Genomic DNA, 14,417 nt, shown 5'->3' with positions numbered 1-14,417 from the left:
CCTTTCCAATAAGCTATTTCCTAACCATATGTCAAAGTCATTCAAGATTCCCTCAATGATATACAAAAGAAATGCCTTTATTCACTGACTTTCTTATCATAGACATAAGGTGAGGTATAAAATAGGTAGATATATGCTAGTCAAAAGCATTCATTGCCTTTGCCATGGTGATAGAGCTGTCCAAGTTGAAGAGAAATTCTCTGTAAATGGTGAGCTCTTTCAGAAGTTCCTGTTTGCAGATGACATGTTGACTACAGCAAGTGGCAAAACTTTATAAAGTTCCTCCAAAGAGAGCTAAAACTACTCAAAGCTTGACAATCACACAGGAAAGACTAAGTGGATGAATAAATGCCTACTGCTCAGATTGGCACTGCATTTGAATGGACAGACTGAAGAACTTGCTCATGAATGTCGGTCTGGGAAAGATAATACAGAAGGGCAAAGAGTTTAGGTCAGAGTTGAGGAGAAAGCTGGATTGCTTCCAAGAACTTGTGAAACTCCTTTAATTATTCCAACTTTCCAATGAAAACAATGACCAGTATTTTTAATTAAACATTCTATTCATGTTGCTGTAAGGAAGGCACAGAATGCAACAATCTTTAAAGAATTAAAAATTAGTATATCAACTGTGATAGACTTGGCTCTTCTCAACAATGCAGTGATTCAAAGGAACTTCAATAGACTTGGGACAGAAAATGCCAGTCACATCCAGAAAGAACTATGGAGAATGAATGTGGACCGAAGCATAGCATTTTCACCTTTTTTGTTTATTTCTTTGTTTTCTCTCTCATTGTTTTTTTCCCTTTTGATCTGATTTTCCTTGCACAATATGATAAATATAGAAATATATTTAAAAGTATTGCACATATTTAATTTTTATCAGATTGTTTGCTCTATTGGAGAGCAGGGAGATTAGGGAGGGAGGGAAAAAATTTAGAACGCAAAGTCTTATAAAAATGAATGTTGAAAACTATCTTTACATGTATTTGGAAAAATAAATACTATTAAAATTTAAAAATTAATATCATAGAGAGGACAATGAAGAGATATGCTGTAGGGGCAAGAGGGTAACATGCAATCCACAAGGAACTTTGAAAATGTCCTCAAAGACATATATGCTTGGAAGAGAAGATGGACTGATCATGTGTCAAAGGCAAGGGATAACACAATATCAGGAGAAAGCAAAGTTTCCCATCTTGAACTAGGAAGATGTAAACCAGAGCCATCCAGGATGGTCAGGCAGGGATGGGATAGGTCACTAAATACATTGTTGGAGGTGAACTTCCAAATAGATAAGATTATAGATCCATTTAAATATCTGAGGATTGAAGGGGCTAAATATTATGCTGTAAATAAGAAAAACTCTTCTCCTTGTCCTCTCCTTCCAAATGTAGTCATCAGCACAAGCTGTGAATAGGGAGCTATTTATTAAATCTCCAACAGGGAGCTTCCCTTTGGACTGTGAAACTAAGACCATTGTCCCTTTAAAGGGAAAATCAGCCTCTGGCACCCCAACAACGCTGGCTCCCTTAGCTCCTTCTGTTCTCCAGGCACCTGGCCAAACACCAGCTCTCTGAGCACTACGAGTGTTAAGCTCTTCTTACATAACTCAGCCCTTAAGACAGCCTCACCTAGGTTCTCTGGACACAAACCCTAGTTCACTCAACATCACTGAGTCCCATTGCCCAAGCTGACCCAACCTGCTAAGGTCAGCTATTGACTGCCAACAAACCTAACACTTATGTGGGGTAATTATGTTGGCACGTGTTCATGTTTGTGGGTGCCACTTAATAAGGACCAACTCTTTTTAACTAGTCAACCCTCCTCCTACAAATGAGGAAACGGAGGCTCACAGAAGGAAAAGGATTTGCTGAGGGTCACATAGTGGAAGAATCAAAATGAAAGCCAGCTTTCTTCCTTCCCACTACAATTTTCTCTTCACTATGTCACAGTGATTACATTTTTTCACATAGACTTATTTTATTTTAAATTTATGGAATAAAACAAGCATCTCTATAACATTGTATAATAATACAAAAAAAAAAAAAAAGATTGCATTTGAAATAGTAAATCTACTATGTACAATTTGCTATTCCTCCTAAATCCAACAAAATTATCAGGTCAATTTCTATTTTCTTTTCCTTTTACTGTGGACATGAAAGTGCAAATCTATTATGTACAATTTGCTGTTCCAATTTTTGATAGAATGGATAACAATAAGTGACTGAACAAAATTACTTTTTTCTAAAGAATGAATTTTGACTGCTTTCTGCCTGCATAATTATTTTTATAAGACATCATTATTAAAGGGGCAGTGGAAAGAATGCTGGATTTGAGGGTAGAATATTTAAGTTCAAAACCCCCTTACTATTCTTATTAACTTGGGTAAATCAACTCAGAGCATGAAGGAGATGTATTAAATGTCCTTCCCAGTTCTAAATCCATGATCTATTTATCAATGCCTTGAAAATAACACTTCCTTTCCTAATCATTCTCTATCTCTACCAGAGGGAGACCTAGTAAAAGAATCTCAGGTACCCAGTAACCTTGTAAACCTGAACCTAACAGTGTATTTGGTAAGTGAGGGCAGGGAGAAGATAGGACATCATTTTTCCTCCCCAAAGAAACTTGTTTATAATAATAAACAAGAACTCTAGTCATATGATTGGAGGTGTGTGTGTGTCTGTATACAGGAATGAATGTTTTTCAATTTGGTTGTGTTTTTTTTTGAAATATGGAATAGCTGATAGTACTAATTAGTGCTACACTCCCCAGGCCAAAAGTCTACTCATCCCACTGCTCCAAGGTGGATAAACATGCACCTCCTCTCAAACACAAGGGTGTGTGTGTGTGTGTGTGTGTGTGTGTGTGTGTTCTATGTGTGAGAGGGTAATGATCCATGCTTAGGCTGGGCAAGGCAACAAGCCCCCACCTAAGCAATGAACTGACCATGAGTCACAGCTCCAGTCAGAGAAGTTAACGGCTTGGAAACTCCAGAGTATGAATTAGTCATGACTCACTGACACTGGAGCTATAAACAAGTCATTTCAACTCTCCTTTTTTCTTGTGTGAAATGTCCATTATAGTAAAATCCTACCTGAAATCTGAACCTTCTTCCTGCTCTGGGAAACACCACAGGTGGCTACAGCTGGTAGGTTGCTTAAGGACTGCTTAGTCATGGGATTGGAGATTTTTAGAGATAAAAAGGAATTTTAAAGTCATTGATCCAAAATTCTTATTTTGTGATTGTTCCATAAAAACAATTGAGGATCACCCATATAACTTTAAATTTTTTTTTACATGCAGTGACTAAAAGTTTTCACTACTATCCCCTGCTGAGGGCCCACAACTTTTGAAAAAGTCAACATAACCAAGTAGACACTTAACAACATACATGTCAGAATGTGTGGTCTAAACCCCATAGGATAGACATATGTGGTCTATCCTATGGGGTTTTGTAGGATAATAGAAAGATGCTGGATTTGAAAGCTTCAAATCTTGCCTCTGACACTTATTAGTTCTATGATCAAGAGCAAATCACAGTCTTATTGAATCTCAGTTTCCCATGATAGTACCTCTCTACCAACTGGGACCATGTCTGTAAATTGCTTTTCAAATTTTAAAGCATTAAATAAATGTCAGTTATTATTAGATGGTCATTCTCTTTCCCTTCTTCTCTGATCCATTTAGCAGAAAGGAACAACAAATGCTACAAAGGCTTAATAAACTCTTTTTAAGACAACAATATTATTACAGGGATTTATGATGTGAAGATTTCCATTTTCTGTCCAGCTGGACATTTTCAGTTCCAGATGGAACTAGGTTCATACCTAGCTTAGGAGTGTCTCCAGGGCACTGAAAAAAGGCAAAGAACAGCCAAAAATTTCCAAGTTCCTCTTGGGGTAGGACGCCATTCTCCTCAATAAAGTTATTCCCTGCAGAAATCTGTATATAATGTTCCAGAGAAACCCTTCCCAATGTTAATAGTCTTTGCCTCAATCCCCCAGTATTCAGTGTCTCTCATGTAGAACTCCATTTTAATGCGAATGAACAAAATAGAAAACAGAGCTGGTAAAAACTGCCTTAAAACTTCTCTTATGGGATTTTGGAGGTTCCCTTCAGAAAAACCCTACATACCAAATCTACTCCTGGAGACGGCCTTTGTTCTCTTATAGCTTACATGATGTAGGTATAAGGCACAGAAGAGCTTGTTGTGGATAATGATAGTGGTGACAGTAGTATTCAGGATGGGATTAACCTTCAAATTTCTTTTTTGGAAAAACAGATTTTGATATAATAAGTTTCCCATTACTGGCATGTACATTTGTATAAAACTTTACAGATGTGATCTCATTTGAGCCTTGAAAAAAATCTTGTGAGGCATGGTAGATATGAATTATGTCCATTTTAAAGATCAATCAATAAATGTTTATAGAGTAACCTACCAGGCATTGTACTAAATACTGAAGATGCAGGGGAGGGGTAGAGGAAAATAACAAAAGACAGCCCCTGGCCCCAAGGAGCTTACACAACATGCAAACATATATAAAGCAAACTACATATAAGAGAAAGAGAATAACAGATACAACATGCAAATATACACAAAACAAACTAGGAAATAATTAGCAGATAAAACATACAAGCAAATATATATAAAATAAACTATATAAGAGAAATAAGAAAAACATAAAACATGCAAATGTATACAAAACAAACTTTTTACAGGAGATAAACAGATAAAACATGAAAGCAAAAATACACAAAGCAAACTATATATATTTATGTATATTATAGATATAGATATAACATGCAGTGAGCTACCTATAGGAAAAATGGGAAATAATAAACTGAGGAAGGCACTAGAATTAAGAGGGATTGGGAAAGGCTTCTTATAAAAAATGGGATTTTAATTGGGACTTAAAGGAAGCCAAGGAAGTCAGTAGCTAGAAATGAGAAAGAGATGATACATTTATAGGCATTGGAAAAAATGCCTAGAGTTGAGAATTGTGGTATATTATTCATGGAACATCCAGGAGGCCCGTCACTGGTCCAAGAGTATGTGATAGGAAGTGAGGTGTCAGAAGACTAGAAAGGAAGGAGGGGGCTTTGAACACCAAAGAGAACATTTTGTATTTGATAACTGGAGACAATAAGGCGTCACTTAAATGTACTGGATAGAAGAGTGAGATGGTCAGGTCAGCATTTTAGGAAAATCACTTTGGTGGTTATATGGAGGATAGATTGAAGTAGGAAGACAAGGCTGAGTGTAATTAAAGTTCAGAAAGATGATATAGTTTAACTAGGGTCATCCAAATAGATCTGAACTCAGATCTTTCTTTTTTATATAATAGGGTTTTTTTTTTTTTAATTTTCAAAACATATGCAAAGATAGTTTTCAGTGTTCGCCCTTGCAAAATCTTGTGTTCCAATTTTTTGTTCCTCTCTTCCCCACCTTCCCCCTCCCCTAGACAGCAAGTAATCTAATATATGTTAAACAAGTGCAATTCTTCTAAACATATTTCCACAATTATTATGCTGCACAAGAAAAATCAGATCAAAAAGGGAAAACAAATTAGAAAGAAAACAAAAAGCAAGCAAACAAAAAAGAATGAAAATACTAAGTTGTGATCCACATTCAGTCCCTATAGCCCTCTCTTTGCATGCAGATGGCTCTCTCCATCAAAAGTCTATGGGAATTGGCCTGAATCACTTCATTGTTGAAAAGAGCCACATCCATTAGAACTGATCAAAAAAAAAAAGAACTGATCGTCACATAATTTTGTTGTTGCCATGTACAATGATCTCCTGGTTCTGCTCACTTTACTTAGCATCAGTTCATCAAGTCTCTTCAGGTCTTTCTGAAATCAGCCTATTGATCACTTCTTACAGAACAATAATATTCCATAACATTCATATACCACAATTTATTCAGCCATTCTCCAATTGATGGGATTCCACTCAGTTTCCAGTTTCTGGCCACTACAAAGAGGGCTGCCACAAACATTTTTGCACATGTGGGTCCCTTTCTCTCCTTTAAGATCTTTTTGGGATATAAGCCCCGTAAAAACATTGCTGGATCAGAAGGTATGCATAGTTTGATAGCCTTTGGGCAAATGAGCTCAGATCCTTCTTATTCCAGATCTTATTCCAGATACTATCCTATGGTTATCCAAGAAGCCCATGGATAGATTAACCACACACACACACACGTAGCACACAATATGTTTACTAATTATAAACTTTGTCTTTTGACTTTATCAGATATTACCACCAGAAGCAGTTAGCTAGCTTAGTGGATATAATGCTAGATCAGTAGTCCAGAAGACCCGAGTTCCAATCTAAAGTCAGACACTTGTGTGACTTTGGGCAAATAAAACCACTTAACCTCTGTTTGCCTAAGTTTCCTCAATTGTAAAATGAGGATAATAATAGCAGCTACCTCCCAGGGTTGTTATGGGGATCAAATGAGATAATAATTGTAAAGTGCTTAGCATAATTCCTGACTTAGACTAAGCACTTAATAAACACTTATTTTCTTCCTTCTTGGGCCCCCTTTGTTTTTCATTCTGTACTATCTGGTTTGCTGATCTCATCCACTCCCTGGAGTTCAATTACTGTAGATAATCCCAGATTGAGATATCCATCCCCAACTCTGCTGAGCCATAGTCACCCATCGCCAAGTGCCTCCCAGATATCTCCAAGTGAATGCTTACAACACTGGACTCCTATACAACCTAGACTCCTGGTTCTCACTCCACAAAGCCAATCTGTTGCCAAATCTTGTTATTTCTACCTTCAACATGTGTCCCCTTTTCTCCCTTCATATTGTCTCGTGCCCTCCTCCAGATCCAAATTACCTCTTGACTACCTGACTACTGCATTCACTTTTAAACTAGACTCCTGGTCTCAGGTCTCTCCCTACCGTCATGCAGATTCTCCACTCAATTGTCACCGTGATTGCTCTAGGGTATGGGCTTGATCATCTCATACTTCAGCTCAAAAAGTTCCATTGGTTCCCTGTTGCCTCCAGGATCAAATTTAAACCCCTCTCTTTGGTATCTAACCTTCCTAACCTTTCCAACCTTCTCTTATCTCACTCCCTTCACAATATCTAGCAAAACTGTTTTACTTGCATTTCCTCAAAAAAGACATTCCAGCTTTTGTTGCTATTCTTTTTCACTGGCTGTTGCTGGTATCCCAGTATTTGCCCCTTATTCCCCAACTCATGTCTTCTTCAGGACTCAGCTCAAAGCCTACCTTCTGAAGGAGGCCTTTTCTCTACACTCTCTCATTTATTCATTTATTTTAGTTTGCAACATCTCTTTTATAAGATTTTTGAGTTCCAATTTTTTTCTCCCTCCCTCTTTTTTCCTTCCCCCTTCCCAAAGTGGTATATAATCCAATATAGGTTATACATGCACAATCATACTAAACATATTTCCACAATAGTCATGCTGTGAAAGAACAATCAGAATAAAAGGGGGAAACCACAAGAAAGAAAAAAACAAAAAAGTGGAAGTAGTATGCCTCTTTTTTCATTCAGACTCCACAGTTCATTCTACGAATATGGATAGCATCTTCCATCATGAGACTTTTGGAATTGTCTTGGATCATTATATGGCTGAGAAGAGCTAAGTCTATCGTAGTTGATCACTGCACAATGTTGATGCTACTGTGTACAATGTTTCCCTTATTCTGCTCAATTGACTCAGCATCAATTCTATAAGTTTTTCTGGATTTTTCTGAGGTCTGCCTGCTCAGTATTTTTTTTCTTTTTAAAGTATATTGTAAATTCAGTATGTAACTTTTTTCAGATTTCATTAGTTCTTTTTATAAATTTTAAGTGTTTTATTTTTTCAAATACAAGCAAAGATAATTTTCAAAATTCACTTTTGCAAAACCTTGTGTTCCAAATTTTTCTCCCTCTCTTCCCTCTCCCTCCCCAGTCATCAAGCAATCGGATATAGGTTAAACATGTGCAGTTCTAAACATATTTCCATATTTGTCAATGCTGCACCAAAAAATCAGATCAAAAAGGGAAAAAACACAAGAAAAGAAAAAAAAAAAACAAGCAAAAAGCAACAATAACAAAAAGTGAAAATACTATGTTTTGATCCACATTCAGTCCCTATAGTTCTCTCTCTGGATATAAATGGCACTTTCCATCACAAGTTTATTGGAATTTGCCTTGAATCACCTCCTTGTTGAAAAGAGCTAAGTCCATCACAGTTGATTATCACACAGTCTTCTTGTTACTATGTACACTGTTTTCCTGGTTCTGCTCACTTTACTCAGCATGAGCCCATATAAGTTTTTCTGGATTTTTTTCTGAGGTCTGCCTGCTCAATATTTCTTATAGCTCAATAGTATTTCATCACATTCATACATATAACTTATTCAACCTTTCCCCAACTAATAGGCATCTAGCCAATTTCCAGTTCCCCAATTGATGAGCATCCCCTAAAGGAGGCCTTTTCTGGTCCCATAGTTGCTAATGTCTTCCCTTTTAAATTACTTCCTAATTGTACCTACACACACACACACACACACACACATCTAGATACTATCATATCTATTCCTCATTGGAATGGACACTCCTTAAGAGCAGGGATTCTTGGTTGCTGTTTTTGTTACTTGGCTTCTTTTTGCATTCCCCAGCACTCAGCCCAATCTCAGGCCTGTAGACTAAGATAAGGAAACTGAGGTCAGTAGATTGCCCAAGATACTAGAATCAGGAAAGGCAAAGCTAAGGGTAGATCCCGGATATAGCTCTAAGAACTTTTCTTTCATCATACATGTTCCTTTCCTATAATCCTCAAAGCCCTGAGATATAAAAGGATCATCCCATTTTACAAATGAAAAATTGATGTTATTCTGTAAGAAATGACCAGCAGGATGATTTCAGAGAGGCCTGGAGAGACTTACATGAACTGATGCTGAGTGAGATGAGCAGAACGAGGAGATCATTATATACTTCAATAACAATACTATATGATGATTAATTCTGATGGACATGGCTCTCTTCAGCAATGAGATGAAACAAATCAGTTCCAATTGTTCAATAATGAGTAGAACCAGCTACACCCAGCAAAAGAACTGTGGGAAATGAGTGTGAACCACAACACAGCATTTCTATTCCTTCTGTTTTTGTCCACTTGCATTTTTGTTTTCCTTCTCACATTATTTTTACCTTATTTCTAAGTCTTATTTTTCTTTTTTTTTTTTTTCATCTAATAATCTTTTTTTTTTTTTTTTTAAATTTAATAGCCTTTTATTTACAGGATATATACATGGGTAACTTTACAGCATTAACAATTGCCAAACCTCTTGTTCCAATTTTTCACCTCTTACCCCCACACCCTCCCTAGATGGCAGGATGACCAGTAGATGTTAAATATATTAAAATATAAATTAGATACACAATAAGTATACATGACCAAAACGTTATATTGCTGTACAAAAAGAATCAGACTCTGAATTATTGTACAATTAGCTTGTGAAGGAAATCAAAAATGCAGGTGTGCATAAATATAGGGATTGGGAATTCAATGTAATGGTTTTAGTCATCTCCCAGAGTTATTTTTCTGGGTATAAGCTAGTTCAGTTCATTACTGCTCCATTAGAAATGATTTGGTTGATCTTGTTGCTGAGGATGGCCTGATCCATCAGAACTGGTCATCATCTAGTATTGTTGTTGAAGTATATAATGATCTCCTGGTCCTGCTCATTTCACTCAGCATCAGTTCGTGTAAGTCTCTCCAGGCCTTTCTGAAATCATCCTGTTGGTCATTTCTTCAGAACAGTAATATTCCATAATTTTCATATACCACAATTTATTCAGCCATTCTCCAACTGATGGACATCCATTCAGTTTCCAGTTTCTAGCCACTACAAAAAGGGCTGCCACAAACATTCGTGCACATACAGGTCCCTTTCCCTTCTTTATAATCTCTTTGGGATATAATCCCAGTAGTAACACTGCTGGATCAAAGGGTATGCACAGTTTGATAACTTTTTGAGCATAGTTCCAAACTACTCTCCAAAATGGTTGGATTCGTTCACAACTCCACCAACAATGAATCAATGTCCCAGTTTTCCCACATCCCTCCAACAATCATCATTATTTTTCCTGTCATCTTAGCCAATCTGACAGGTGTGTAGTGTATCTTAGAGTTGTCTTAATTTGCATTTCTCTGATTAATAATGACTTGGAGCATCTTTTCATATGACTAGAAATAGTTTCAATTTCTTCATCTGAGAATTGTCTGTTCATATCCTTTGACCATTTTTCAATTGGAGAATGGCTTGATTTTTTATAAATTAGAGTTAATTCTCTATATATTTTGGAAATGAGGCCTTTATCAGAACCTTTGACTGTAAAAATATTTTCCCAGTTTATTGCTTCCCTTCTAATCTTGTCTGCATTAGTTTTGTTTGTACAAAAGCTTTTCAGTTTGGTATAATCGAAATTTTCTATTTTGTGATCAGTAATGATCTCTAGTTCTGCTTTGGTCATAAAGACCTTCCCCTTCCACTAAGTCTTATTTTTCTTGTGCAGCAAAATAACTGTATGGATATGTACACATATATTGTGTTTAACATATACTTTAACATATTTAACATGTATTGGCCTATTTGCCATCTAGGGGAGGGGATGGGGAGGAGAAGGGGAAAAGTTGAAACAGTTGCAAGGGACAGTGCTGAAAAATTATCCATGCATATATCTTGTAAATAAAAAGCTATAAAAAAACAAAAACAAATGAAAAATTGAAATTCAAGGAAATTACATAATTTACCTAAGCTCTTAGAGCCAGCAAGACTGGCTGAGCTAGAATGGCTGGTGAGTGAGTAGAGTTGAGGAAGGGGAAGGAAAGGCAGAGTTTAGGGTTAGGGTCCTCTGCAGCCAAAGTACCAACCAGGTTACAGTGATCCAACAGAAAGAGAGGCCCTAGAGACAGGTCAGCTTCCACAGCTTCTGGGTACACACACTCAGGGAGGTGACATGGATGATCCAAAGCTGCAGATAAGGCAAAAGTCATTTCTCATCTGACTTTTGGAAAAGTACCTAGGGTTTCTTTCCTTCCCTTCCCCACCCTTCGGCACTCCAATGCCATATTTGTCTTCCTTGTTACAGCTTGCCCTGGCCCATTTTGACAGTTTGGGTTGAGCAGTTTGGTCAGAAACACTGCTCCATCAGACCACCTGATTTAGTGGAAAACTGTCTGAATGCAGAGCCAGGAGACTTGGTTTTAGTCACAGCTCTGTTACTCATGCTGAGTGGGTAACCTCAGCAAGCAACTTCCCCCCTCTGGTCTCCAGCTTCTTCATCTACAAATTGAGGAGGCTAAATTATAGGTAAGCTCTAAGTTCTTGCTGGGGAGCCAACTGATCTTTCTAGTTCTTGTCCTTTACCACCGGGCACCAGACACTCTGAAAAATGCTCCCCACACCAACTTCCACTGATTTTACCTCTGCAACATCTGTTTATGCTGCTTTTCTTCTCTGACTGCCAGTGTCCTGTGCAGACCCCCATCATCTCACACCTGGATAATAGAAACAGCCTTCTGCTTAAAGGCTTACCTTCAGGGGATACTCATCAATGGGGAGCTTACCTCCAGCGCCTATTTCTCTTCACACCAATCCATCCTCCACTTGACTGCCATGGTGATTTGTCCCTGCTCAAGGAACTCTTAACGGCTCCCTATTACTCCTAAAATCAAATTAAAGTCTATTACTTAGCAGTCAAGGCTTTTCACAACCTATTTTAAGTTAAGGTAGGTCTGGCCACGGTGATCAGGTTTCCAGCATGTTAGTTAGGATGCCTGATGGTGTTTAAAGCCTCATCCCTAATCTCTGAGGGAAGCAGCAATGTGCCCCCCCCCCCCCCAAGGGTGACCTCTTTGACCTTGGCAAGTCACCTTTCTGAGTCTCAGTTTTGACATCTGTAAAATAAAGGAATTATATTGCATGTTATCCACATATTGGATAACATCTAAATTTCACTGTCTCTAAGTCTCAGATCCTAAGATTGGCAGCAAGGTGGTTCAGTGGGTAGGAAGACCTGAATTCAAAATTGATATTTGCCAGCTGTGTAACTTGTGCAAGTCACTTAAGAAAATAAAACAAAACTCTTTTTGTCTCAGTTTCCCCATCTGTAAAATAAGGATAATAATAGCACCTACCTCCCACGGTTGTTGTGAGGATCAAATGAGATAATAATTATAAAGTGCTTAGCACAGTGCCTGGCACATGGTAAATACTATTTAGCTATTAGTAGCTGTTAGTATTTAAGTTGAGTGCTCTTTCTAAGATACCATACACCCTTTTGAAATGTGTTTTTGCACAGTTGAACATATATAAATAAACATACATACACACATATATATATATATTTATTTGTTAATTTATTCGTTTCTCATTTATTTGCTATAGGTTTAGGACTTGTGGCTTGTGACAAGCATTCAAGATTAGGGGATTTTGTCCACTGAATTTGGCAGTCTGCTCGCTGATACGAGCAAATCCTTTCCCTGGGCTATCTCATGAATTTGTTGAGCCTACAAAAACTCTCATTGCAATAGTCCCTTTTGTGAAATGTACCAGAATACTACAAATTCCTGGGAAAGGCAAACACGTCTGTCCTGTGAATTAGCGGATTTCACGCATTCTACAGAACAAACACAACAGCCTCGACATGACTATGTTTTGTTGCAGATCTGAAGAGACGGAGCTTGCACTGTGGGGCTGGAATGTGTAGGTATGTGTGTCTGGGAACAGCTGACCCAAGACTGGCCTGGGAAACTGTGTCTTCTCTCCCTTCTACAACCCCTGACCTGGAGTGGGGTACCCAGCTAAGGAAAGGACAACTGTCCTCCACTCTGGCCATGCAAGGTCCTTATTTCTCGGGCTGGATGTCCACAACTGCAGAGGGAGGAGGCAGCCAGGTTCTGGGAGTAGAGTCCAGAGGGGCCCAGGAGTGAGTGAGGGAAAGGAGGGGGAAGGGGCTGCTGTAGGGGAACTAAAGGAGGAGAGAAGAAAGCAGAGGAGGAGGGGGAAACGATGGGGAGAATATGGAGGGACTGCTAAAGATAAGGAGCAGAAGAACTCTGGTGTCTATTTTCTTCCCAAATGACAGGAATTCAGGCAGGCTGGTAGCTGTATTGTCTCAGGGGTGAAAGAAAAACCCTTTCACAAAAAAGAGAGGGTTCCAAATGCAATGTGTCAAACAGATTTTTTTTTGGGGGGGATGACCTGGACTTATGATTTTCCTGATTAGGGAGCTGCAGATGAGGGAGCTCCTCAGACTAATGCAAAAATAAACTATTCTACAGTTTTATAATTGTCAATAATGGCCTGGGGCACTTAAAAATTCAGAGATTTTCTGCTACCTCATGTTTGTATCAAAGACACTTGAATGATCAAAAAAAAAAAAAAAAATGATCAAAAAATGATCAAAGACCTTGCTGACTTTAGCGGTCATATCCCCATCATTACTCTGCTCTGTCCCTCATTTGGTAAATAACATTTAATTGATACAAGCTTGTTGAGTTTGTTGAAGTTTGACTAGAGGCTTTGACCTGGTCCCTTTGTGCGCCGTAGTCTCATGGTCCCCATGAGAAACTGGGGGCTCTATTCCAAAAACTACAGAGCCTCATCAGGAGATAAAGTGTGATATGCATGCTCCTGATTGGCAGAAGTCCCTAGATCAAGATCCAATTAAGCAGTGGATTTACCCAGTGACATTGTTTTGTATGAAATAGGGAAAAAACAACCCTGCACCCTCATGATTGCAGAGGAGGGGTCAGCTAGGCTGTCAGGGCCAAGAGCAATCTGAGCCACCAGGAAATTGGGCCCCAAAGGTCTAGGGAGACAAAGCGGGCCTGCCCTGGCACCTGGAGCCTTTGTTCACACTTAGATTTTCCCAGGAGGCTGCAGCTGCACCCACATTGAACACCTGCAGATGGAAGGGGCTCCCACGGGATCCTGTTCTCTGGAAAGAGGGTGTGATTCAAACTCCTGTCCCTATGCCAGGCGAGGAAACAGGATTGTGTTTCCCCAACAAGATTGTATAAACTTCTACAAGGCAAGACTTCACTGTGCCTGGCACTGTGTACTAAGGGCATGCTGGCACTAGAGGCTCAATATAGGAAGATAAGACTATATGTACAAATAAATAGTGGAATGGCGAAGTGGAGAGTACACTGCACCTGAAGTCAGGAAATACCTGCATTCAAATTCAACCTCAGACACCTAATAGCTGTGTGATCCTAAGCCAGTAACTTAACTTCTTTTTGCCTCAATTTCCTCATCTATAAAATAAAAATGTGTAATAGCACTTATCTCCCAAGGTTATCATAAGGCTTCAATGAAATAATAATTGTGCTGTGCCTGGAACATAGTAAATGTTATATAAAGTTAGC

The sequence above is a fragment of the Sarcophilus harrisii genome, chromosome 2 (genome assembly GCF_902635505.1).
Source record: "Sarcophilus harrisii chromosome 2, mSarHar1.11, whole genome shotgun sequence".
In the NCBI taxonomy this organism is placed as follows: Eukaryota; Metazoa; Chordata; class Mammalia; order Dasyuromorphia; family Dasyuridae; genus Sarcophilus; species Sarcophilus harrisii.
Note: the sequence above shows the minus strand (reverse complement) of the source record.